The following is a 27,375-nucleotide window of genomic DNA, read 5'->3' on the forward strand; positions in this document are numbered from 1 at the left end:
CCCTCCACAGCTTGAAGAAGAGCCAGAGGCCCCTGAACTACCTGACAGTGACAGAGATGACACTTTCCCTGAACCAGAGACGCATGCAGCTGAATCACTCAACACCAGTTTTTCTGCCCTTGACTGTTCACTTCTAAAACTACATGAACTTAAAAATGCATCACGTAAAACTTATGGTAAACGAAAACTGCAACAGGTCTCAGACACGGTCACTGAAAAGCTATCAAACGTTCTGGAAATTCCAACCTCTGATTTGGTTTCAGATCATGACCATTCTAAAAACTGCAAAGCATGCAGTGATATTGAGGATATAGTGACAGGCCTCAAGGATAAAATTCCTGGAAGTACACGCAAAAAAAAGGTTAAATTGCTTACACTTACACCTGCAAATTGGACGATTGATAAAACTGTCAAAGAGTTTGGTGTCACCCGATATCTTGTGAAGAAAGCTCGGGCTCTCAAGAAGAGCAAGGGTCTTCTTTCAGAACCTGAACAAAAGCAAGGTCATGGCTTGCCAGCTCATGTTGTTAAGTTGATCAAGGACTTTTACAGTGATGATGAATTTTCTCGACAATGCCCAGGGCAGAAGGACTTTGTAATTGTTCGTGATGAACTTGGCAAGAGGCATGTTCAGAAAAGGATGTTGTTAGTAAATCTTAAGGAACTATATATTGAGTTCAAAAAAAGGCTTGGGGACATTAAGGTTGGGAAGTCCAAATTCTGCAGTCTAAGACCACCCTGGTGTGTAACTGTTGATTCACCAGGCATGCATTCAGTTTGTGTTTGTGAAATACACCAAAATGTAAAACTGATGGTTGAAGCCCTCCCTGTCTCTTCTGATTACAAAGACTTGATGGCAAAGCTTGTCTGTTCTTTGGATGCTCGTGACTGTATGTTGCACAGGTGTGAGCAGTGCCCCCCTAAATCAAAACTATCTGATTATCTTGATGGTATACACTCACCTAAAGGATTATTAGGAACACCTGTTCAATTTCTCATTAATGCAATTATCTAATCAACCAATCACATGGAAGTTGCTTCAATGCATTTAGGGGTGTGGTCCTGGTCAAGACAATCTCCTGAACTCCAAACTGAATGTCAGAATGGGAAAGAAAGGTGATTTAAGCAATTTTGAGCGTGGCATGGTTGTTGTTGCCAGACGGGCCGGTCTGAGTATTTCACAATCTGGTCAGTTACTGGGATTTTCACGCAGAACCATTTCTAGGGTTTACAAAGAATGGTGTGCAAAGGGAAAAACGTCCAGTATGTGGCAGTCCTGTGGGCGAAAATGCCTTGTTGATGCTGGAGGTCAGAGGAGAATGGGCCGACTGATTCAAGCTGATAGAAGAGCAACTTTGACTGAAATAACCATTCGTTACAACCGAGGTATGCAGCAAAGCATTTGTGAAGCCACAACACGCACAACCTTGAGGCGGATGGGCTACAACAGCAGAAGACCTCACCGGGTACCACTCATCTCCACTACAAATAGGAAAAAGAGGCTACAATTTGCATGAGCTCACCAAAATTGGACAGTTGAAGACTGGAAAAATGTTGCCTGGTCTGATGAGTCTCGATTTTTGTTGAGACATTCAAATGGTAGAGTCAGAATTTGGCGTAAACAGAATGAGAACATGGATCCATCATGCCTTGTTACCACTGTGCAGGCTGGTGGTGGTGGTGTAATGGTGTGGGGGATGTTTTCTTGGCACACTTTAGGCCCCTTAGTGCCAATTGGGCATCGTTTAAATGCCACGGCCTACCTGAGCATTGTTTCTGACCATGTCCATCCCTTTATGACCACCATGTACCCATCCTCTGATGGCTACTTCCAGCAGGATAATGCACCATGTCACAAAGCTTGAATCATTTCAAATTGGTTTCTTGAACATGACAATGAGTTCACTGTACTAAAATGGCCCCCACAGTCACCAGATCTCAACCCAATAGAGCATCTTTGGGATGTGGTGGAACGGGAGCTTCGTGCCCTGGATGTGCATCCCACAAATCTCCATCAACTGCAAGATGCTATCCTATCAATATGGGCCAACATTTCTAAAGAATGCTTTCAGCACCTTGTTGAATCAATGCCACGTAGAATTAAGGCAGTTCTGAAAGCGAAAGGGGGTCAAACACCGTATTAGTATGGTGTTCCTAATAATCCTTTAGGTGAGTGTATTTGAAAATGCTGATTTGGACCCAGATTACACTGTTCAGTTCAAGCAGTGGAGTCATGAAAGCCATGGCATAATTTCTGACATGTCTTTGTCAGTGTCTGATTTCATTATGAGACTTTGTGAAAAATGTGACTCCTGCACAGCTCATCACTATACAGCCAAGGCCCAGGCTACTTATTTAAAAGAACTGAAAGAGAAACTTCCCATTGGAGAGGAGGCTGTTATCCTCATGGATTTTGCCGAAAACTATTCTTTCATTTGTCAGGATGCTGTTCAAGGTTTTCATTGGGATACATCCCAGGTGACTCTGCATCCCTTCGTGGTTTACTATAGGGATGGTAGTGAAAACGATGGTTCACTAAGTTGCAAAAGTTTTTGTGTTGTCAGTAATGAAAGGGAACACAATGCTATTGTTGTTCACAAGTTTATTGAGGTTCTCATGAATCCACTGAAAGTTCTGCTACCAAATTTAAATCATGTGCATTACTTCTCAGGTGGTGCAGCCAGCCAGTACAAGAATTATAAAAATTTTACAAATTTGGCTCACCATGTTGAAGACTTTGGCCTTAGTGCTGCCTGGAATTTTTTTGCTACCAGTCATGGAAAGAGTCCTTGTGACGGGATAGGTGGTACTGTTAAACGACTTGTTAGGCGTGCCTCTCTGCAAGCGCCAGTGCAGGATCAGATTTTGACTCCAGACAGGTTCTACGACTGGTGCAAGGATAACATTTCAGGAATTGAATTTGTATTTGTGAGCAGTGAAGCAATTGAAGACCATGGCCAAAAAATCTATGAGAGACTGGTGTCTGCAAAGACTATTCCAGGCACTCGTAGTCACCATAGATTTGTGCCGACCAAAGATGGATTCTTAATGTTCAGACTCTCTGCTGATAGAATGTCCACTATCATTCAAAAGGAACCATCAGTCCAAACAGTCACTTCATCTGAACTTAAACCTGGACAATATGCTGCAGTAGTCTATGATGACAAGTGGTACATTGTTTGTATTGACCAAAGATCTGATGAAAATCAGGACATTTTTGTCAGGTTTATGCATCGCGGGGCATTTGGGAACAATCTGTTTTGGCCAGAAAGCAAAGAAGAATGCTGGATTCCATTCATCCATATACTGACATTAGTTTCTGTTCCTGCTGTCTCAGGTGGAATGGGACGACAATACAGATTGCCAGCTGAGGATATCAAGAACGTTGAAGCATGCTTTGAAAACTTTCAGGCACAGATGACTAAAACCACTTAGTGGTCAAGCATTTGTGGAGGCATTTCCTAGCAAAATGACTTTGGTAGCTACAAAGTGCATGTCTTTCCTAGTTGATATTATTTGTGTCACTGCAACTTGACAGGTCTCCTACATGTACATGTACCCTTTTGGTCTTATTCTATGAACTCATTTTGTGGGCTTTGTTCATTCAGAATCAGATACCCAGGGTAATGAAACAAAAACTGTGATTGGTGATTTTTGCTACCAGACCCTTTAGTCTAAAATGTCCTTTCAGTGTAGAGAGATGAATAACTTCATTATGAGTCTTTGACTAGATATGCAGTACAAAAGAATTTGAGGTAACTTCCACTTTGAAAAGAGCAGATTTTATGAATATGCATTAAATATTCTACATATATTGCTGTTCATTTCTGTGTGTCAAATCATAAAGTGTGGCAAAACCTGGACAATAAATTTTTGATGATTTCTATGAAACAGGGCATAACACACCCCTGGTTTTTATTTATTTTCAAGATGAGGTGATGTGAAGTAACCCCTATTTTTTTGAGTAACATATATACATGCAGACCTTGGGTTCTGGGGGGTCGAAAAGGGGTACCCCAAAAAATTGTTTTTCAGAAATATCTCCATAACCACATTAGATAGCCAAATTCTGATTGCAGAATCTAAATCTACATGAAAATATACATAAATACACCCAGTTTCATCTCCATATGACATATATCCAGTGAGTTATCAAGGAAAAGAGGATTTCAAAAAGGGGCAGGGCACGTCTCGAAGTGCGTCGAGGCCAAAAATACAGATGGCTGCCATTTTTTAACGAGCGGGAGTTGGGACAAAAAAATTGGGGGATTTTGTTCTCATGCCAATACCAACAATTGGTGAAAAAATCAGCAAAATCTGAGAAGTGATGGTGGAAAATTTCTCTTCCACTGGTTGATTTGAGATGGAATTACTCAAATAAGGAACTGCCATGGCGAATAAGGAGCCAACTTCTTCCTCGTAATAATCTGCATACCTAACAACTGTCGCCTTAAACCTTTGTGAAATATTTCGCGAACTCCATCTCGGCTAATTTGTGTAACAGTCTTTATAATTGTACAGATAAATTCTGTACAATTATTCTGACTGTAGATCTGGGCACGCATCAGGCTCGTGGAAAGAGCGGTATCGGAGCGAAACTGGAGCGAGACAGAGCGACCGCTCCAGCCATAATAAAAAAAACCACTCCGCGCTCTGACCGAATTCCGCCCGCTCCGCCCCTCGCTCACGCTCCGCTCACATGCTGTGCTCTAAATTAATACATAGGATTTTAAGCTGTACTACATAAATGCAATGCGAGGAATCTGAATCTACATGAAAAATTACATAAATACACCTAGTTTCATCTCCATATGACATATAGCCAGTGAGTTATCAAGGAAAAGAGGATTTCAAAAAGGGGCAGGGCACGTCTCGAAGTGCGTCGAGGCCAAAAATACAGATGGCTGCCATTTTTTAACGAGCGGGAGTTGGGACAAAAAAATTGGGGGATTTTGTTCTCATGCCAATACCAACAATTGGTGAAAAAATCTGCTAAATCTGTGATCATGTGGTGGAACCCACTGGTTGATTTGAGATGGAATCACCCATTTGCAAAATCCGTTCCACCTTAAATAGGCATTATGTGTGATCTGCCATATTCACAGCAATGAAAACTGGTAAACATCAAAACGTCCGTTCAAAACACTAACACCACCTAAAAGAGCAATTATTACACGTACTATATCATGCGTTTAAAGGTATTTTACTGTAGAGTTTTATAAATAATGCCCTGTGAAATATGCATTGTTTCCCATTAAGACCCATTGGAAATCAATGTGTGATCTGTCATAAACCTTAACGCCATCTGATAGAGTAATTATCACACTTATTATATACAGAGTTTGATGACATTTTACTGTAGAGTTTTAAAAATAATGCCCTTTGAATGCTCATTATCATGGAATGCAAGTAATACCCTTATTAGCAGACATAAATTTATAAAAATAATAACAAACAGTAGAAATTTCTCATACCATTATTGTCATACCATTTCTCATACCATTATTGTCATACCATTTCTCATATCATTATTCTGCAAAACTTGCAGAATAATAAAACAACGAAATACATATAATTGTTATTAATTTTCATTTCATTATAATTAGAATAATAGCCTCATACATTTGGGGCAACGGAGGTCTTCAATGTATTGTTAGGCTGGTCAAAGTCAAGTGTGGCTCCATGTTCACTCCACTGTTTCAAGAAAGATGCCACCTAAAAAAAAAACACAGGTTGCATAGAAGACACAGATTTTATTATTAGGCCTACTTAGATATGTAGCTTGCATGGATGAAAAAGCTGGCCTATCATTCTAACACTAGATAGATTGAATGGATAGGAGCAGTTTGGAAAATTTCCCCATAAAAGACTGTGAAAAATTTGATGGAAAGAGGAATGAAAAAGAGAGATATAGGTGGAATTTCAAAAAGAAACATACAAGTACATTTGTTCTTGATGGGTGGGAAAAGAAGGACTGTAGGAGGAGATGCAGTAGGTGCTGTACTGTGATACTGTAGATAGATTTGATAAGAAGGAAAATAAAAATGCACATTTCACAGGGCTTTATTTTTAAAACTCTACAGTAAAATGTCCTCAAACTCTGTATATAATAAGTGTAATAATTACCCTATCAGGTAAGGTTTTGAACAGACGTTTTGATTTCGACCTGAGCAATTGCTGCTAATATGGCAGATCACGCCTGTTTAAGGTGGAACGGATTTTGTGAACAAGGAACTGCCGAATAAGGGGCCAACTGCTCTGTTTTAGAGTAAGTCTAAATCACTGGTATTTAACAGAAGTACAGGTGTTTACATTTTAAGAACATTAACACAGAAAATGAAAAGTCCTTTTTGTGGAAAATACTCAGCAATTATTTAGAATTAATCGTACCATAGATGCCTTATTAATTAATTGCTGCATGGATAACTAAAGCTGTACTCTAGGTTTCACAGATTATATGTTCTTGATGTGGTGTGAATTTAGATTTTCTAGATTGTGTTGTGTCTGTCGTATGTACTACTGACTTTAATTTATGAAAGCATTTATAGTTTCCAATTTAGTTTAATTTCTAATTAACTTTGATTTTACTTTAACAGACAAAGGTTCCATTTGAACTTGTTGGCATGGACCTAATTGGGAAGCTGGTCATGACAGAAGAAAAGAATCAGTATACATGTGTGATGATTGATTATTGCACAAGATGGACACAAGCTTATGCCTTAAAGTCAAAGACCGCAAAGGAAGTGACAGAGTGCATACTAAAATTTGTTTACCAATTTGAAGTGCCCAAACGCATCCTCACAGACCAGTGGCCTGTACTACGAAGCGGGGTTACTGGCTTATCGGGGTAACTTGCTGGATTTAAGGTAGTCTGGGCAAAATGTAAGTGAGCGAATACGAAGTCCATTTAAACTGTGGTACCTTAAATCTGACAAGTTACCCCGATAAGCCAGTAACCCCGCTTCGTAGTACAGGCCACAGGGCAAAGAGTTTGTCAACACTGTAAGTATTTTTTTTTTTTTTAATACAATACATTTTGAAATGTTATTGTATTTTACAAATGTGCCGAATATGTAAGCATTGTCATGTATTTGCTATTCAGCAGAGGTATGAACATTCAGCAGTGGTATGAACTTATATATGTTTATACAGCGTCAATTCAGGCACAAATGAGGAAGAGGTTTTCTTACATCCCTGTAGATAAACACAGAGGTATGCCAAGCCTTGGGAATCAAGAGGAGCCTTTGTGCCCCATGCCACCCCAAAAACAAATGGGCTGGTTGAGAGGTGTAATGGTACCATACAGAGGTAAAATATGATTACATCTTTTCACCATTACTTTTCTAGTCTTACACTTACACTTGTTTCACTGGGCTTTTGATTGTTGGCCTGATTCCAGTCCCCTGTTTCCAGTCCTCACACACCACTACATAAGCCAAACCAGCTTACTCACTCATTGTACCTTCCATGTATTCACTGAGCCTTCATATCTAACATTATATTCTTGTTTGTGTTTGTGAAGCTCCCCCATTGATTTCTTTGTTTATTAAAGTTTTATTCAGATCACTGTATAAGGGTGACTGCAAAAACAATGTAACTGTTACAATCCTATGGAGAATATGGAATTCAAACCAAAAAGTTATGGATATATCTATTTCATTTGTAGGGCTCTTGCCAAGCTGGTGGACGATAAGCCCAACACCTGGGACAGATATCTAGATGCAGTGATGTTTGGTCTTCGCACCAAAAAGCAACTGACAACACGCTTCTCACCATATTTCCTGATGTTTGGTAGAGAAGCACGCTACCCATTTGAAGTGCCTGAACAGTATCAGGTTAGACAGGTTTTTAATATAAATGTTAATGCATATATTCTTTGACTACTGAAGACAAGTTAAATAATATCTTAAAAACGTTATTTAATTTTCTACAGATTGATCACTCCATTGAGGACAAATATTTAGAAGAGGAGGTCACCTTTGACATTGAGAGGCAGGAAAAACTCCTCAAAATAGTACAGGACAATGTTGAAAGGGTGCAGGAGAAGACCAGAAGGCACCTGCGATCAAAGACATTTGGCCAAAGGCTTCAGGTTGGTGACATGGTGTGGAGGAAGAATGTTCGCAGTCAGCAACGGAAGGGAGGAAAATTGGAGCCGGAGTTCTTGGGGCCTTTCGCAGTGACAAGAATAGAGGGGAAAAGTGTTGACCTTGTAGATGGTTTTGGGAAAGCCACCTTAAGGGTTAACATTGACCACTTAAAGCTGCACACTGAAGAGGTCCCTAGAATTCCCAAAATTAAAAGAGAAGGCTAAAGCCAGAGTGCCCACCTCCCCTGCAGCAGAACCACACTGTCAGAAAAAAAGGTACCACAGGGGTACAATTTTGTTGTTACAGTAGGAGAACAAAAAATATAATGGTACCTTTAAAGGTCCACAATTGGTCCTTAGGGTACAATTATGTTCCCAAAACGAGTTATAAAGGTACAACTTTTCAAATTCAGATGTGAAAGGTACATTTTTGTACTTTGGATTTATTTCATTTTTATTCATATATTTATTTTAAGTTTAGCCCTAATTAGAGTAGATCTAACTATGTGTTTTTATTTTTTGTTTATTAATTTAATGTGTGTCAACTCATGATAAAATCAAGACACACATTAAAAGATATCAAGACACACATTTAAATATATAGTTAACAAACATAATGCTAATGGAATTAATAAAATATTTTGAACAACTGTTGATGTTGTTTTGTTGTAATATTATAGTCAGAAAATCTTTTTTATTAAATGTATTTTTTATTATTTTACAACTTTTAAATTTTGACCTTTGCGTTATTTTTTAAGATGCTGAATGAAATTTGGAATAAGGACAATGCGGAATGGCTACGTTTAATTACACTCAAGTAATTAGATTCAAAAAGGATTTGTGAAGACTTATCGACACACCTAGGGCATCCCATCCCACCCTCCCCCTCACTCTGCCTGCTTGGGGACCTCACTGACACTAATATGGACATGAATAAATCTTGCATGCTTCTCACAGTACTAACCATTGCTAAGAAAACAATCCTTCTGAACTGGAAGTCAAAAGACAATTTAAACATAAATCTGTTCAAAAACCTACTCTGGGATTATGTTTCCATGGAGAGGATGTCTGCCTGTAAGAAAAATCAATTGATCGATTTTGAAGACAGTTGGACTCCAATAATGGATTTTTTAACGTAATGTCGTCAGGGGTGGTGGGGCCTTGCCGTCACCGTCCCGGGTTGGGGGCTGGGGGTGGGGGGGCTGGGTTGCTGGGGTCCTCTGGTGTTTCTCTTGGCTGAGGGCGCGTGGTCAGTGTCTCTGGATGGCCGCTGGCCTGGCCTGGTGGGGGCGGTGCGGGGGGTGGGGGGGTTCTGCCCCCGCGGGGTGGGTGGCGCGCTGGGGGGGGATCGGGGGGTGGGGCCTCTGGGTTCCGCCTGGGCCGCTGCGCTGGGGTGCGTGGGTTTGGGGGCGTGGGCTCTATCTGCTGGGGCCGCTGCTCCGGCTCCCGGGCGGGTGGTCGCCCGCATGCTGGGGGGCCTGGTCTGCCCGGGCCCGTTGCCTGGTGGGGGCGGGTCGTTGTCTGCCGTTGGCGATTCCGGTGCGGGGCCCTCGGGCGCTGTGGGGTGGTTTGGGGGGGGCGGTGGGGGGAGCCTCTGCCTCGCCTGGGGGGGGGCCTGGGGTGGCCGGGGGGCGGGGGTCACCCCGCCTGGCTGGTCCGGCTCCCCGTTTGCCGGGGGGGTCTGGGGTTGTCCCGTCCTTGGCCGCTAGCTGGGGTCTCATCGGGCGTGGTGGGGTGGGTCTCTCCCGGTCTGCGCCTGGGGGGGGGCGTTCCCTGCTGCTGGGCTGCCTGTGGCGCCCCTGAACACCTCGGTTGGCCGTCCCTGCCGGCTGTGCGGGGTCAGGGATGGGGACTAATCGGGGCCAGTCGGGGATCTGGCCCCGGTGCCGGGGGGGGCCCACTCCTGGCACGCCCTTATTGCTCCCCTGGACCCAACACCACATTTCACACAACACTAGGGCCTTGAGGGGCGGTGTGGAGGTGCGCCGAGACACTGCCCCTCAATTTTTACTTGCATGTTAGACACCACATGACACTAGGGCTGAGGAGGTGGGTTGAGGCAGGTGGGGCTCTGCCGTCTGCCAGCGGTGGGGTGCCCATGCCTCAACTGCTCGCCCACTTTTTGCACCTTAGTCATATACGCAGTCCATATTACATTAGGGCCTTGGGGGTGTGGGGAGGGGGATGGGGGACTCTGCCATCTGCCAGTGGTGGGGCCCTCATACCCGAACTGCACCCACTAATTTTAATGCATTGTAGACATAAACACACAACTCTCTCACACATGTACATGCACACTTCACACCAACATGGGTCAGGGAGGGGATGGGGGCTGAGGGGCCCCCCCTAACTCTCTGTCTCTGGCCCTGTGCGGGTGGGGTGGCCCGCCGGGGGGAAGACCCTTCATGGGGGGGTTCGGGTGGCCCTGGCGGGTATGGGCGGCCTCCTCTCTTGGGCTGCGGGCCGGGTGGTGCTTGGCTCTGCGGCGCCGTGGTGGGGCCCTGGCGGGGCTCTGGCGGGCGGTCCGGGGAATCTTGGGACACTCTGGGCCCTGCTAGGCGGATTGGGGGGTTCGGTCTGGGCTGGGCGGGGTGTCTGCCGCTCCCCGGTCGCCGCGGGTCCGCTCCCGGGTGGGGGGGGGGCTCTTTGTATGGGCCCCCCTTGGATCATCCTGCAGTGTTGGGGGGGAGGCGTGCCGGGTCGCTGCGGTGGGCGGCGGCCCGTCCTGCCGGGGGACGGGCTGGGGGGGCTGGGGCTCCCCCGGTGTGTGGGGGGCCGTCCGCCGGGGGGTGGGGGGGTGGTCCCGGTTGGTGGGGCCCTTCGGCCCTGGACCCGCCTGCCCCGGTGGGGGGGTTGCGGGTGGGGCTGGGGGGCTCGCCGCCCGTCCTCCCTCTGCGGGCCTCCCTGTGCGGGGGTTGGCACCCCCTTAGTCCCTCGCGGGCTCCCTCTCGGGTTGGGCGGGTGGTTGTCTCTGGGATGCGTGGCTGTGGGCCCTTGTGCCGGGGGGGCGGTAGGGTGGCCTCGGTTGCCTGGTTCTCCTGCCTTCGCCTTGGGCCTGGGGGGGGGGTGCTGCCGCCTCCCCTGACGGCATTAAATGCCAGCACATCCAATGACAAATCAGGTCACACCTACACTTGCACATGCATACAAGACTGGTTGAGCGATCAATATCATTATTATTATTACTTTTTAGGGTATGTTATAGATTTAGGAATTGAAATATACATATATAACGGTACGATTACGTGTATGTATGCTACATATATATAATACCGATTTGTATTAATTATTATTAGTATCACTGATGTTGTTAGAATTCTTGTTGGTTGACGAGTGTTATGTTTCTTATGGTTGTTTGTATTCTGTATTCCCCTATACTTCATTTTTTTTCCATCCCGCCTACATTATTAGTGTTATTATTTCTGTATACCTTTTTTTTTTTTTTTTTTTTTTTTTTTTTCTCTCTCCCCATGGTGATTGATGTCTGTTATTGTTACGCTTGTTGTTTCTGTACCCCCCCTGTTTTTCTCCTTTTCCACGGTACTGGTGAGTTCGGAGCGGCCACAATCTTTGCTCTTGAATGTAATGTAAAACAAAGTTGTCCTCCGAAGAGGGGGGGTGGTGGTGTGCAAAAAAAAAAAAAGATTCAAAACTTGCTTAGGTAGACGTAAATGTTGTTGCCCCTTTAAGAAACTTTCCCGCGCTTGGCTGGAGTTGTGGGTGTTCGGACAGAACCTCGCACGGATTTCAACGCGAAGTCTGTTTTGGAGTTAATATTTCGGTAAATGCCGAATAATATAATAATATAAGCTTATTTTTACACGTGTCTCGCCATGTTCGGTTGATTTTTGTTGAACTTGGTGTTTCCTCTGCTCTAAGCCCGTTAAAAGTGCTTGCGTCAGACTGGCTGGTGTACGTTGGCCTACAGGATGGAGCTGGCAATGATGTCTACCGCTCACTTAATAAAGGAGTTAATACAATTTGGTATCGAAGTCACTGAAGAGGAAAAAATTTGAAGGTGAGTATGCTATTATGTTTTTTTTAAAAGTCTGGACCGTTTTCTTGAGGATTTTCCCGGTGTAACGTTAACGCACTTTAACTTTATATACTTTCCCTTTATCTCTTTAACTGCCTCTCATACCTTGTTGCTTAAATAATAATAACTTTGACCACCACGTAATATATTTGCAATATTAACACTTGTACGGCAATTAGTGATTAACATTTTACATTCTGAGGCAGTTTTTCCCGCCCATTTTGTAATAAGGCGCACCTAGAGTTGACCAACGCACTCGGTATACTTAGCAATTTGTGGTGAGACGGCAAAGCAAGTGATTAATTAAGTAAAATGACGGCAACCACGCTAATATTTATTTGCTACAAACATGAGAGTAGATGTTTGTATGCGGGGGGAGTAGTCTCCCTCACTTTTAATCTCACGTTTTTTTCCGGTAACGTTAGGTGTGTTCATTTTCATGGGCCAGTGTGAATAAATCTAGATTTAAATGCAAAGAGACAAAATTGTCAGGTCAAGCATAGACTTTTTATTCGTATCCAAAATGAGGGAATGTGTACATTATGGATTGAGCGCTGAACACTCTCATGCAGTGTTTTTTTATTCATAATCAAAGCCGGAGGGCGCTCTCCAACGGACACAGAAGTAATAACTTGTGACCTGCCAGGAAATCCATAATATGGACAAAGGCATCTAGCTATAGCTGTAGCTAAACTGTGGCGAGCAGTTGAGGCATGGGCACCCCACCGCTGGCAGACGGCAGAGCTCCACCTGCCTCAACCCACCTCCTCAGCCCTAGTGTCATGTGGTGTCTAACATGCAAGTAAAAATTGAGGGGCAGTGTCTCGGCGCACCTCCCCACCGCCCCTCAAGGCCCTAGTGTTGTGTGAAATGTGGTGTTGGGCCCAGGGGAGCAACAAGGGCGTGCCAGGAGTGGGCCCCCCGGCACCGGGGCCAGATTCCCGACTGCAAACACTGACTATGAAACCACTGAGATGATGAAGAGGAACTGAGGGACTGAGAATTTTTTTTAACTTTTTATTATTATTATTATTATTATTATTATTATTATTATTCTGTTTTCAGTCTATTTTTGACAAATAAAACACTTGTGTTTCTATATTTTGTGAAATTGTGTCTTTCATATTTGTGGGTCAGTCAGAGTGTGGGATATTTTGTATAGAAATGGCAAGCTTGCCAGCAGCCGTGGGGGTAAAGAAATGCAAATGTGGCAGGGTTCACAGGTAACTAGTGTTTTTGCACAACAAAAGCAGGAGGACAATGGAGCTAATGGCCTCTCCACCTGAGGTCGGGCCGAGGGGATTTTACGTAGATTTGCGTAGGTTTAGGAAACCTAGTGTTAAACCTCGCATTCCCCCGATCCTAGGTCTCCTCGCCTCTGCTTCCCCGGTCAGCGTTGTAACAGTGAGCCTGCTTCCATGCTGCAATGTGAACATTTGCCATGTTCCTAAAAATTCTGTTTATTGCACAGTGTCTGACCACACAGACCTACAGGCTGTTGCCAGCTAGATGATCATACTAGACATATCAACTGGACATATTTTGCACTATTACAGATTGATGTCTTGTACATACACAGAAACTGATTTTATCGATTACTCAAGAACATTCAATATAATTAATACCAATTTTTTTCACGTTATCGAACCGATTCAGGCTTAATCAAGATAGGTGATCTATCATTTTAACGATCCCCAATTAAATTAACCCCGTGGACCGGACAAATACAAAACGAATGATTACACATTATATGCGTCTCTTTTTGTATGTTTTCTAAATAAGACCGCGTGCCCATACCCAACTGTAATAGCGATTAAAGCGATCTATTCTTTTAGCATTTATGTTAAGGCAAGACTTTTATTTTATTACTGTTCTGGGATTAATAATGTTTAATAATGTGCTTTAAGTCAAGTCAAATTCAGTTTATGCATGATTACATGATATAACTTTTTTAATACTGTATCCTAAATTGTGGATAATTAAGCTATATATCATATGCTGAAGTACATTTCTGGAGTGTTAAAGATTAAAAGAAAAAATAACAAGAACCGTACAGAACCGAAAACCGTGACCCTAAAACCGTGATACAAACTGAACCGTGGGTTTTGTGAACCGTGCCACCCCTAATATATATATATATATATATATATATATATATATATATATATATATATATATATTTATTTTTATTTCAGAAACGCGCAACAAAACATTAACAGATTTCCCTAACATTAGTTATTTGTAGTTATTTATGAGTTTTAACTAACATAATATGATAATGCATTTTAAAAAGAAACTTGTTTCTTTTATTGTCACAACAGAGCAGAGGAACATCAAAATATATTAAAGTTCTGATAAATAAAATGTATAAAAATACAAACTTAAGATATGAAACGTAAAGTCCTTTGAACAAAAACACAAAAACAACAACAACCTACTATTTAGCGATCTAAATCCATTATGTGACTCGTTAATGCTGCGGCTGAATGACAGTCTGCAACGCACACTTGGCGTCATTGGATTTCACACACATGTAAAAGAAAAGCTAACTTTTATGCACACGCTACGTTTGATACTTTTTCTCTATGTCTAAATGTTTACTCCTCGCAAATGTCTAACTTACATTTTACAATGCAGGGACTGTAACTAGAGATATGCTAGTTATAAATACAGTAATCATTACTTTATTTAGGCAGAATAAGTTCGTTGTGGTTTCCAAGCTCATTAATGTTAACGTTAGCGGTCTTCCACTGATAGTGGCATTAGCTAGCTTTGTGGTTAGCTAGTCTATGATGAGCCATAATTTAGCAATGGATAAAGTCATACTGCAAATTGTAAAACATACATTTTCAATATAACAGGCCAAGGAGAGATGATACGTCTCACTGCTATAACTGCCACGCTATTAAAGAAATACTTCAGTCTCATTGTCAAAAGTTAAAAGGACAGTCAGTCAACTACTGTACACTGTAACAACGTAACGTAATTACTAGCTAATTCCGCTTCACTCTCGGCTTATTTAACAGCAGCAAAACTGGACATGATAGTCACGAATTTTGTCATGCTTATTTGAGTTAAGAGAACTGATGGGGATGTTCTTTTAATTGTTATTCAAGCAATGTATGTCTCGTGACCAAATCACCATGAACACACTTCACCGATGATCTCACTCGCGGATAACTGGTTCTCTCTGCCTGACTCTGGCTGGATCAGCAGGTTGCAGGATGTGTGGCGCGTTATACACGAGTGTTGCCAACACGGACGGTGTAGAGTGCCCTCTAGTGGACAAACTATACAACGCCAACACTCATGACATGGTTGAAGGGTGTTTCGTCCGTTTTTATTTTATTTTTGAAATATTCATTTATCGGCCATTATAAACGCCGATACCGATAGTTTGGAAAATGCCTAATTTCGGCCGATAATATCGGCCTGCCGATAAATCGGTCGGGCTCTAATATAAATGTGTCTGTATATATAGCTCTGGAAAAATTAAGAGACCTCAGCAATTTTTTTCTTTTACTAATTTATCAGTGTATGGGTGTGAATCTGAGAATAAATTATAAATATGAAAAATTAAAGTCCTATAAATTGTAATGTATATTTTTGCATGTATTCCATTGTGCTATATAGTTTTACACTCTACTAAAATACTAACTATGCAAATATGAATGAATGCCTACATTAATATCTTTCTTAATGAAAATCATGGAAATCATAACATTATCCATTTCATGTAGCAATTATGCAATAGATTGCATAGATGGCAACTGGAAGCAGCAAGATAAATCATTAAAATTTATTTTGTTTAAACATTTTAGCTGTTATTGGATTTGTCTGTATTACGTATTATTGTTACTGAAAGATAACAGTTATTCTGGTATGAAGGCAGCATACTTAGTGACTGAATCTTACCTGATAAAACAGCAATGACAGAAATGAAGAAGAATCCTAGAATCATCTTTGCACCACACACTGTTTCTTATCTAAAACAGTTCATAGCTTATGACTTGATAGCTCAATAGAATGTGCTTTCTGGAGAATAACTCTGACTTCCTGTTGCACGACCACATCTCCCACGTACCCTACATACTCATACTGACAGTTTACACTGTCATAAGAATGACAGTGGATGCTGTTATGCATTCATTTCAAACTATGAATTCCTGAGAGTGATTATATGCATACATGCAAAACATTTTAGCTAAGATACACTGTTAAATGTTTCTGTTAATTTAAACCCAAATTTCAACATGATTAACCTGTTATTTTTAATAACTGCGCCTTACTGTTAATTTTAGTAAATATATGTTAAATAACACCTCATTTTTGTTATTTAACACCACATTGTTAAATAACACCTCATTTTTGTTATTTAACCGCAAAATCGAAAATTCAAGATGTCGGATAGAGTTAGATGGTCTGGTATGTAACGTTATGGAGATAAATGCTGATATGCAATTTTATGCTTATTATAAAAAAGTTATTATTTATCAGTGGAGAAGTTAGTAATTTCATTTCGTTTTTTTTTTTAGGTTGCTAAACAACGACTGATTCAATCAATAGTCGACGGTGCAATCCATTACTAACAAACTAAACATTTTATGCATTTACTGAATGAAGATTAGACAAATTAAACACCTAATTTCTCTACTGCAAATGTTATCAAGAATAATCTTGCATAGTCAGAAATAAGACAGAAATAAGAAAGTTTGCGGTGTTTTCTGCGCATACGCAAATGTGTTTTGTTATCGTGGGTGTAATACCCTTTTATTAATGCAACCATACCATACACTCCGGATTTTACGCGAGACGGCCTATACATTTAGTTGAGGAACTGCGCTCCCAATGTGTGTGTGTGTGTATGTGTCTGTGTCTGTGTGTCTCCCCTGTTATTTCTGAACACCGTGTAAATTTCCGTATGACACGCAGCACGCTGGTAGGCGCCACTTTATTTGGCGCCACTATCTGAAATAACATGTTCATACAGTATTTTTTTTGCATTCTGGGAAGGAGCGTAGAAGGTGGCATTTGAACCTGCAAGCAACGAACACGGAGATCCATGTCGGAAGATCGCGGTGGTTACATCGACCAAAATCACAATAATCCGGTGAGATTAAAGAGTTTTTTGAAAGTCATGCATAGTTTTAACATCTATCAGTGATGTTGATGTAACGTTATACTAAACACCACGGACTTACACCACATGAATAACTGCTAATGAGCCAAGGTGATTCAAGCTAGCAACATTTCGACAGTTTGTCCATTAATTTTAGAAACAATGCGCTTATTTTAATGTCCATTTATGTATACGATCTAAATATATAAACAATAGGCTAACGTTAGGCCTATAACGTTTAAGTAGCATTCCCGTTGTCAAGTTTGTGTGGCATTCTTGCCATGTGCACGTCTGGTTAAAGCAGATTCATCCTGAAAATCAAACGGCTAACATAAATCTATTTACTGATAGCTGTTTATGATGCTAGATAGTTGGTCTAAGACTGTATAAATACAGTATCAAATTTGATGAATTCATGTCAGCTGCTCGTCTTTGATGGATTATAGCAGTTTGGGCTACCAGACATGCTGGTGTGACTATTTTATGTGCAGGTTTTAGCCTATCAATCCAGCAAAAACATCTACTACTGATCGGGCTAGTGCTTCGGGCTTTGAGCTTCTTACTGATATTCCTGTGCTGCGCAGCCTTGAACTTGCCATGGAAGAGTGTGGCAAAGCGATTGTGGAAATGTTCAAGACTAAACCGACAAATGCAAGGATGAAGGAAGTTCTTTGTCAGCATGATGATGATGTCGAGCTGTCCTATCAGGTCATCCATCTTCTTCTGTCTCACTTTTCCGAAGATGTCTCAGGACTCATTATTCTTGCAGATGTAAGTTCCCCTACACACAAACACATACACCTCTCTCTGTCTCTCTTTCTCACACACACACACACTCCTCACTGACCATCTATCTCTCCCTCACTTTGCCTCTGTCTCTATCTATTCCTCTATCTTTACCTATCTCTTTCACTATCTCTCTCTTTCTCTTTACCTACCCTGTATCTATCTCTCTGTTTTATCAATCTCTCCCTATCAATCTATCCCTATATCTTCCTCTATTTCTACCTCTATCTCCCTCTCTCTCTCTGTCTCTCTCTCTCTGTCTCTCCCTCTATATCTGTATCTAACTGTCTCCCTCTATCTCTTTTATCTATCTCACTTTATCTATCTATCCATCACTATCTCTCTCTGTATCTTTCTCTATCTCTCTATCTATATCCCCCTCTCTCTCTTTATCTATCTCTTCCTGTCTCTCCATTTCTCATTCTATCTATATATCTACCTATCTCACTCAGTGGTAGTCTTATGTCATTAATATTGTGTTTAATTTGTTCTATGTCCTAGATATATGCCACTGCAGCTGACCTTGAGAGTTCACTCTCTATACCTGCAACTCCTCGTCTGATACTTCTTGGTAAGTTGGTTTTAGATAAGACAGTTGGCTTTAGTGTTGTATGTAGTGAATTCAATGGTATCAAACTAAACTGTATTCAAAGTGAAAACTAAAACAGAAATTTGACAGTTAAAAACGTTTCTGTTTCAGGAGAAACGGGAAGCCGCTTCCAGCGCTGGATGCTCAGCCTTGAGGGCCAAATCGTTTGCGAAGGGATCCAGTCCACCTTTGTGAACCCGCGTCTTTTTTTTCCTGTTTTTACATCTTTAACCTACAGTACCAGGAGGAGGCAGCCTGCACGCTTGAATTCATCCAGAGGTAAGATATTGTCTGTTAACACCTGCATTTTTTCTGGCCTAGCTGTGGCTCAAGCATGGTTTCAACAGGTCTGGTGATGGGATTTAGCAATTAACTTTGATTTAGAAAGTTGAAATCGTCCCGAAAAAGAAAGTTAGAAAGTTTTAGTGCAACTTGCAATATTCACAGAGGCAAGAAGATAGTGCATGTTGAGGATAGTTCATGTACATTTGTTGTCTCCTGGTATTTGTTGTCTTTGTTGTGCTGTTAGTCTGTGTGAATTACTAGATTTTTAACCAGTGTATAATTTTTCAGACGCTTTGTGGGTATAAACCCAGAAAAAGGGACAAAGGCTGCAAAGGGGAAGAAAAGAAGAACCGTCAATTCACACGTCGCCAGCCTCTTGCGCAAGCTCATGGACTTTCAGTGGGATTTCATTTGAAAATGGTGAGTAAGATGTATACATTACACACATCTTCAAACAGCAATGACTCAGGAGGCTGGGGAAATTCATTCTAATATTCATTCTCAACTGCCTTTCAAAGTTAGAATGCTGAACTCCTCTTTCATGCTCTTTTGCCATTCTTTTTTTGTTCTTTTGTTCTCTTGAATTGTACTCATCACACTTTCTATTATTTTATGTTATTCTGTCTGTTTTGTGTTCTGTTTCTAAAATTAGCTTTTGTTAGGTCAAGTCATGTGATATAATTTTGGATTAAAAATTTGAAATTATGGAACTCATCTCTCTCTCTCTCTCTCTCTCTCTCTCTCTCTCACATACAGACCCCCAAGACTTTGCAAAGGATCCTCATTGTGTGCTTTGAGAAAATGGTTAGTGTTCTAAGCAGTGACAGTGTTTTTATTGTTTATTGCTCTTTATTGATGTAGAGTTCCATTAAGTGTTAAATATTGGTTTGAATGTATTCACACATGTTGAATTTTAGTGGTTTAGGTAACACTAAGTGTTGAGGTTCAGTATTTTGTTATAATGAACAATGTATTTGGGTTTAAAAATGTATTTGCTACTTGTTAAGCCATGAACATGAGAAAATGAGATTTGTTTGTGATTAATCTGAGCCTATGTGTAACATTTTTATGTGACCAGGAGTCACAGTGTATATCCTTGGTTTGAGTCTTTTTAGCTGAATTTTAGCAGCAGTTCAGGGAACATTAAATGTTGAGGTTTAGGGCCCTATCTTGCACCGACGCAGCGCAGAGCCAAACGCAAGTGTCTTTGCTAGTTTAAGACAGACACAGTTGTTATTTTCCGTCCAGCGACCACAGATGTCAGCAATGAACATGATATCTGTGATTGGTCTGATCCATGTGTGCCTACATTTGTATGTATTTACCTTTCAGTGTTTGTATTACAATAAAAAAAAGTTAATTTCAACACGGAACTATTTGTTTTCTTTCACTTAAGTGTTATCTGATGGATTATGCCTATTCTTGTATTAACTCAAGCTAGAATATGTCTATAACAATCAGTGGTACACGTTACTATGCTAAACATAATTAATATTTAATGGAAAGAAAATAAATGGTGATTTAACAGGAAAATAATGGTAACACTGCTGCCAGTTATTTCCTGTTTTATTCTTTGATTCACAGTAAATTCCTGTTGAAAAACATTACGGGGAGTGCACTGTAAAAAAACATTAACAGTAATTAACTGTTAAAATAACAGGAAAATAATGGTAACCCTGCTGCCAGTAATTTCCTGTTATTTAACAGGGAAATAATTAACAGTGTACTGTAAAACTTTAACATATACGGGTATGCTCTGGTTTTCTCTGCACTTCTCTGTTTCTCACAAGATTAGTAAACAATTAAATAAAACTTATAATCAAAACAAAACAAAATCACATGTCTGTTAGATTCAGTCCCCACTCACCTTCTGAAAGATTCCCCGGCAGTTCTGACAGAGCATATAACTAGTACAAAGAGCACATCCTACGGTTGTCGTACAAGATCATTTTACAATAGTGATGCCTGTGTGTTCAGGGGCTGCAACAGCACTACGGCAATAAAATTCTTGTCCCCCACTGAGTTGAGCCAGGTTAAAGCTCGGTGATACATTCCAGGAAATACGCTAAGTACTACATTCTTGGAATGGATGTTCTGTTGGGTGCACGGTGTTCTGCACGGTGGACCTGGGGAGGGTAGGAGGGAGATCTTAAGTGGCCTTCTTCACAATTTGTGGTGCGGGGGGGAGGGGGTGGTGGCATTTTAACAAACAACAAAAAATGCAGACAGGAATGACTTCATGCACTAACATGGAAATGCATTTCAGTTTTCCCGATCTTATTTAGTCCAAACATCTTCTGCAGAACATCAGCTGGATCAGAGCCTAGCCAGTCATCTCATGTACCACGGCATTGTACAAGAACATGAGTGATCTCAACAATTGTGGCCATTGTTGCTTGGCTTTTGGTGGGAGAGCCCTGGTCATGTTTCCAAGCATACGATTAAATCATTCCACAGTCCCATTTCCAATTGGGTGAAATGGTGATTTTTTAACACCAGTAAGTTAACACACCTCAGTGATCAAGCTACTCTCAAAGTTTTTGCCTTTTTCTGAGTGAAGACATTCAGGGAAGCCAGACACAGAAAAAGCTGTTAGTAAATTGATGTACCTCAGTCTTAGCTGACTAGATGGGACAAAGATAGGCCTGTGACAACTTAGTGAAATGGTTAGTCACCACAAGCACATCCAGCGACTTGTTAGAGGAATATCCTACATTGACTAAAAATCAACATAGACCAGTTTGAAAGGTCTAGAGCAGGGGTGTCAAACCCCTGCACAATTTTTGGTTCACCCTCATTTAACACACCTGATTCAACTCCTTGTGCTAATTACCACACAGCTCTTGAGCTGAATCATTTATGGTGAAACAGGGAAAGAACTAAGCTACACAGGGCTCCGGCCCTCCAGGGCTGGAGTTTGACATCCATGGTCTAGAGACTCTAGAGGTTGTGATGCTCTCATGCGGGACTCTGGCGTCTGACTCAGGCAACTTGCTGAAGACACAGTGGTGGCAGCATCTCACATACTTCTTCAGCTGCACCTCACTGCCATTGTGATTGAACCGCTGCCCAGCCAAATACGAAATGCACTGTTAGCCTTGATGTCTGGCTTCGTCAAAAACTCCCTTGAGGATCCTTATTCTAAGTACAGATAGAACAACATACTGGTAAGTTTTAGTCTTCATAGTGTGGTTACGAGACACAATACAACCCCAGCACAGGAAATAAGCTTCTCCCAAAGACTCAGGAGCCTCCATCAGCACATTTATGTGGACGATCTCTCCATAAAGGATGCCTCTTGTGCTCAACAAAGTACAGCACCCATTTCTGACAGGAGTAAGTCTGCTGTAATTCTATGGACTGGTCCCTAGAGGGGGCAAACCTCAGAAAGCTGAGGGGGCCAAATGCATGGTACTAACTGAGGCAAAAGAAGGGGGAGGGGGGCACACAGTCAACCACAGAGTTCCAGAACAGCATGACCCTCCTGCTGTATGATGGAAGAACCTGTAAACCTGGACTCTTGACTATGAATTCTCATCCATCTCAGACCACTTTATTAACTGGAATAAATCGACTGTTCTTTCTGTAGTTAAAGACTTCCAGTTCAACCCAATGGTTCCACTAAAATCTGGGAACAATAAATACCTGGGCATTAACATTTCCGCCAAGCTGTCTGATTTAATACGGTTAAATCACACTCCCATATTAAAACAATAGAAGATGATCTCACTAGGTGGAGTAATATACCCATTTCACTTATGGGTAGAGTAGCAACAATTAAAATGATGTTCTTACCAAAAATTAACTATATATTCTCAATGGTTCTGACTTATCCTCTCCATGCCTGGTTTAAATAATTGGACTCCATAATTCCTAAATTTTTATGGAAATCTAAGCCACCATGAATAAGTCAAAGAACATTACAAAAAGCCAAAAATCGAGGTGACCTTGAGCTTCCCAATTTCTACAATTATTATCTTGCCAGTAGAAAACAATATATACTAAAATGGATCAAACAACATCCAGTAGACCATATCTGGCTGGACACTGAACAGACATTATCTAATGACGTCCCTGTATCAGCCCCACCATTAAGTAACATTGCTGCTTTAGGAGCAACAATATTAGCTCATCATTGACAGTCTGGTGGGAATTTCTTAAATTAAAAAGATCTGTACTGATCCCATGCAGATTTACACCCATCTGGAACAATCCTGATATTTTACGAAATAAAAAAACAATAAATTTTAAAACATGGTAAGATAATGGAATAAGATACATGGAACATATTCAACATAGTAATTTCATATCATCTGACAAAATGGTCGAACTTTATGGCATAGACAAAAACAAATATGCAGAATATCCTCAACTTAAATCCATAATTCAGGCTGGATTTAACATCAGGGTAACAGACTTAGAGCCGCCACTAACAATAACAGACTTTCTAACTTCCATCCCAAAAACTGCTCTCCAGAATTTATGTAGGATGTCAGAGTCTGAGCTTACTTTCACCCTCCCGACCCTCCCGGGAGAAATATTTACTGCTCAACACAGACTCTAACTTTTGGACACAAACACATTTGGAATGACTCAGAATGCCAGCGTTCAGCTGATACAGTACAACATTCCTCATAGAACACACTACACAGGACAAAGGCTGTTCCAGATGGGTTTCAGGGATACTGACAGATGCACAATCTGCACGAATGACTCTCCAGATAATTATTTGCACACTATGTGGTACTGAGCACCTGTTAACAAATTTTGGCTAAAGATTTGTGCAGAACTATCGATATACTTGGAGGATACCATCCCTGCCCCCTCCCCCTCACTTTGTCTGCTGGGTGATCTCACTAAAATTCATATGGGCAAAAAAGAAACATCGCACATGCTCCTCACTGTCCTAACCATCGCCAAATAAATGATCCTCGTGAACTGGAAGTCAAAAGAGAAATTAACCATAATGCAATTTAAAAATCTTCTGCTAGATCACATTTCTATGGAGAGAATGTCTGCCTGTCAGAGCATGTGAGCGGAGCGGAGCGGTGAGAATTTCCGCTCCTCGCTCACGAGGCTGTTGGCTCCGCCCGCTCCTCCGCTCTAATTCACACTAAGCCGCTCCGCTCAACACCGCTCCTCGCTCCACTAAAATGTCCTCCCGCTCCAGTCAAATCGCTCCACGCTCGCTCCAATTTAAAAGAGGGGCAAATAATCTGCATGCCTAACAAATGTCACCTTAAACCGAAGCCTTATGTCATAAAGAAATATGAGCAACGGCAACATTGCCAGTCAGAACAGAAAATATTTATTTTTAAGCAACCTATCGGCAACAACGGACAGGTTTGGAAATGGCATTCCACACAAAAATAGGCTTAAAAATAAAGGAATCAGTGGGCTTAATAGCCTAAAGAATATACAGACACGTTTTAAATTCCTCAATTTTTTTCTGTTGATGCAGCACGTCTCTAAAATAAAATTTTACGTTACGTGAAATAAAAAAAAATCTTATTAGACCTACTTTGAATGACAAAACGAATTTATTTGATTACCAATATTTACTTTATAGGCTTTTTTACTTTAATTTACTTTATAGGCTTTTATAGCCTACTTTAATTTACTTTATAGACTTGATATGCTACAACCATATAAAACTTGCACGCGTTTTGCTCTGGCTTCCGCTTGTTCGCGTAGCACACTCATGTTTCTGAGAAAAGTGATTCCAAAGTGAATCTTTACTCACTGAAACAGTTTCACCACATTGTTGTTCTTGCTGTACATTCTTGTCATCTATACGTTTGATAAGAATAGTACACTTGTATGATTTATCAGTTTCCTTTGTGAAATACTTTGCGAATTCCATCTCGGCCAATTTGTGTAACAGTCTTGATAATTGTACAGATGAATTCTGGGTAGATTTGGGCACGCCTCAGAATTGCAGAATTGCAGAATTGTATCAGAGCGAAATTGGAGCGAGACAAAGCGACCGCTCCAGCCTTAATTAAAAAACCGCTCCGCGCTCTGACCAAATTCCGCCCGCTCCGCTCCGCTCACATGCTCTGCTGCCTGTACAAAACATCGACTGACAGAATTTGAATACACTTGGACCCCAGTAATTAATTTCATCACAGTGCTATTGGGGGCAGTGGGGCTTCGCCACTCCGGCCTCGGGGCCGGGCGTCCTGGCTAATGCGGGTCTCTGGTGTCCCACCGGCAGGGGTCGCTGTCCCTGAGCGGGTGCGGGTCTGACCTGGGGGGGTGGCATTGGGTGGGGGTGTACTCAGGGGGATGTGGGATGGGGGGGCCATCAGGCTCGTCTGCACCGCCGCGCTGGTGTGGGCGGGTCCGGGGCCGAGGCTCGGTAGCTGGGGTGACATGCTGGCTCCTGAGGGGGTGGCTGCCAGGGTGGTCCAGAGATGGGAATGTCCCGGGGGCTGGAGGGCACTGTGATGGGGGGTGGGGGGAGAGGGGCTGGGGTGGGTTGCCCAGGGGCAGGGGGGTCGCGGGTTCTCTGTCCGAACGGAGTGGCTTCCTGCCCGCCGGGGTGTGTGGGATGTCTTGGTACTGGGGGCCCGTCTGGGGCCCCGTTGTACGTGGCGGGTCTTCGTCCCACCGCCCTGCTTGCCAGGTGGGGACAGGGACAGGAATCGATGAGGGGTCGGTTGGGGACCCGGCCCCTAAGAGGGGGCCCATGCCTCGCGTGCCCCGGTTGTGCCCCTGTCTCCCACACTCACATCACAATACACTAGAGGGTCTGGGGGGCGGTTCAGGGCGGTGGGGGCCGAAGGGCTGGGTTATGCTACATGGCCTGGCCCACAGACCCTACCATTGGCCAATGTGCCGCCACCCAACCACCCAATTTTAATGCACCTCAGTTCTCCATACAGCCCATCCAGCCCTGATACACCTGGGATGGGGCGCATGGGATTCAGCCAGCGGTGGAGCTCCTGCCCTGACCACCCCCCCACTTTTTATGCACCACAGTTTTGAGTTTGCACACACTTCAGTTCACACACTCATTCACACACACCAACATGTACACACCTTGTACACACACTGAGCGGGGGGGCAATGGGGGCCTGTGGGGGGGGCGCGGGTGTCCTTCCAGACCTTCTTGGTTTTGGGCTCGGCTCGCGATAGGGCTGGGGGTTGTGGGCTGGGCCAGTGGCTCCCCGTCTGGTGTCCTCTGGTGGGGCCCCTCATGCGGGGGGGGGGACAGTTTTCCTGGTGGGATTGAAATACTGCCCATCTCTTTACAAAAGCAGTTTCAATCTCTGATGCTAGAACTACTAAGCCTGCGCAATTCTGCGTAAACTCCCTAGAACTACTAAACCTGCGCAGATTTGTTCAGGCCTTCAGCTCCATTGTCCTCCTGCTTTTGTTGTGCAAACACACTAATTATGTGTGAACCCTGGCACATTTGCATTTATTTACTCAGACTCCTAGTTCAAATCCATGGCAGCCCAAACCTATGTGTGTAACATGGAAACCTTCACAAAAGCCTTCCATATCTATACAAAATATCTCACACACTGACTGACCTGCAAATATGAAAGACACACATTCACAAAATATATGGAAATACAAGTCTATTTTATTTATAAAAAATAGAGTGAAAATAGAATGAAAAGTTGCTAATAGAATGAAATGAATAGAATGAAAACATGCTAAGACATCAGTCTCCAATGTAAGTTTGTACACAAATGTCATAAGCTGAGTGAAGTCATGGTCCATGGTTGATAACATGCTCATACACATACAGAAAGAAGTAATGTCATTTCATTTTGATTGGCTGTCACTGAATTATAAAACCAAAAGTGAATTTTGTTTTTGTGTGATCTCTCCAGCTTTGCATGTTCTCTCCTCTGGCTGTTCATGTAAAAAAAATTATCAGTCCCTCAGTTCCAGGTTAATCTCTGTCTGTTTCAAAGTCTGTGTTTGCAGCGTTTGCAGACCCAGTGACTATCTTCCCTGCATTTGGCGCAGGTGAATTTGTGACACTTTACGCAGGCAAACCAGCTGCGATTTCTGTTGCAGCTCTCTTGTACCTGGCACTGAGTTGTCTGTACAGGTCCTGGCACAGCAGCAGCAAACACTGCAGCAGCGTTCCTCTCTGTCTCCATTGCCTTTTGCTGCATGAATCGGCAACGGAGTTCCTTAGCTAGAAGACTCAGAAACAATCTTCTTTTGCCTTTCCACCCTGTGCATGCCTTGTACAGAACGTAGGCATTCACCGCCGCCAGGTCCAGCATGTTGTAAAATACAGCTACTGGCCACCTGCGTGTTGCTGCTCGTACTGAATACATGCGCACTGATGGAGGAAGTTCACGGCGAACTTTATTCACCGTGTCCAGGTGAGTCGTGTTACGCTGAAGCAGTCTTTGTGACAGCGACAGTGAGGTGAAGAAATTGTCCGTTATGACATTTCTCCCGTTGTCCAGAAATGGCTCCATCAGACTCATGACCACGTT

General features: G+C 42.3%; 3 long non-coding RNA genes across 3 annotated transcripts; all 3 read left to right on the forward strand.

The window, feature by feature from the left end:
• Positions 1 to 7,265: 7,265 nt before the first annotated feature.
• On the forward strand, positions 7,266 to 8,149 carry LOC140583101 (uncharacterized). Its single transcript, XR_011985892.1, has 3 exons — positions 7,266 to 7,308; positions 7,667 to 7,835; positions 7,934 to 8,149. It is a non-coding gene; the product is annotated as an uncharacterized lncRNA (long non-coding RNA).
• Positions 8,150 to 17,116: 8,967 nt separating this feature from the next.
• LOC140583099 (uncharacterized) lies at positions 17,117 to 18,803 on the forward strand. The gene is made up of 3 exons (XR_011985890.1): positions 17,117 to 17,235; positions 18,532 to 18,601; positions 18,731 to 18,803. It is a non-coding gene; the product is annotated as an uncharacterized lncRNA (long non-coding RNA).
• Positions 18,804 to 18,818: 15 nt separating this feature from the next.
• LOC111857977 (uncharacterized) lies at positions 18,819 to 20,270 on the forward strand. Its single transcript, XR_011985889.1, has 3 exons — positions 18,819 to 18,898; positions 19,193 to 19,324; positions 19,661 to 20,270. It is a non-coding gene; the product is annotated as an uncharacterized lncRNA (long non-coding RNA).
• Positions 20,271 to 27,375: the final 7,105 nt, after the last annotated feature.

This window comes from Paramormyrops kingsleyae, chromosome 25 (genome assembly GCF_048594095.1).
Source record: "Paramormyrops kingsleyae isolate MSU_618 chromosome 25, PKINGS_0.4, whole genome shotgun sequence".
NCBI lineage: Eukaryota > Metazoa > Chordata > Actinopteri > Osteoglossiformes > Mormyridae > Paramormyrops > Paramormyrops kingsleyae.